This window comes from Manis pentadactyla, chromosome 2, assembly GCF_030020395.1.
Source record: "Manis pentadactyla isolate mManPen7 chromosome 2, mManPen7.hap1, whole genome shotgun sequence".
Lineage (NCBI taxonomy): Eukaryota > Metazoa > Chordata > Mammalia > Pholidota > Manidae > Manis > Manis pentadactyla.
Genome location: NC_080020.1, coordinates 114,692,555 through 114,692,897, shown reverse-complemented (window position 1 = coordinate 114,692,897; position 343 = coordinate 114,692,555).

Below are 343 nucleotides of genomic sequence, written 5' to 3'. Positions count from 1 at the left end.
GGCGGTTTTATACTTTGGTGTGTAATAAATAAGGCTGCAGGCATTCCAGAGAGGAGGCAGTCCTCCCCGGGGAGAGCAAGCCCATTCATCACTTTTCCACACCACAGGCAAAGCGAATTTGTGGACACAGCTCCCAGTTGGTGGGGTTGATAAATGTCACACCTTGGCACGTTTTTGTAAAGTGTGAAGAAAATATGCAGAACCAGCTGGAAACAGAGAGCATGCATCTAGTAGTTTGCTTTCATCATTAGAAATGGAAAGGTTGTGCCTTGTGGTCTAAGATGACTTTTGGAAAAACTTACCCTCGGGCTTGCCAGGAAATTTGAGCTTAACTGCAGCAGTT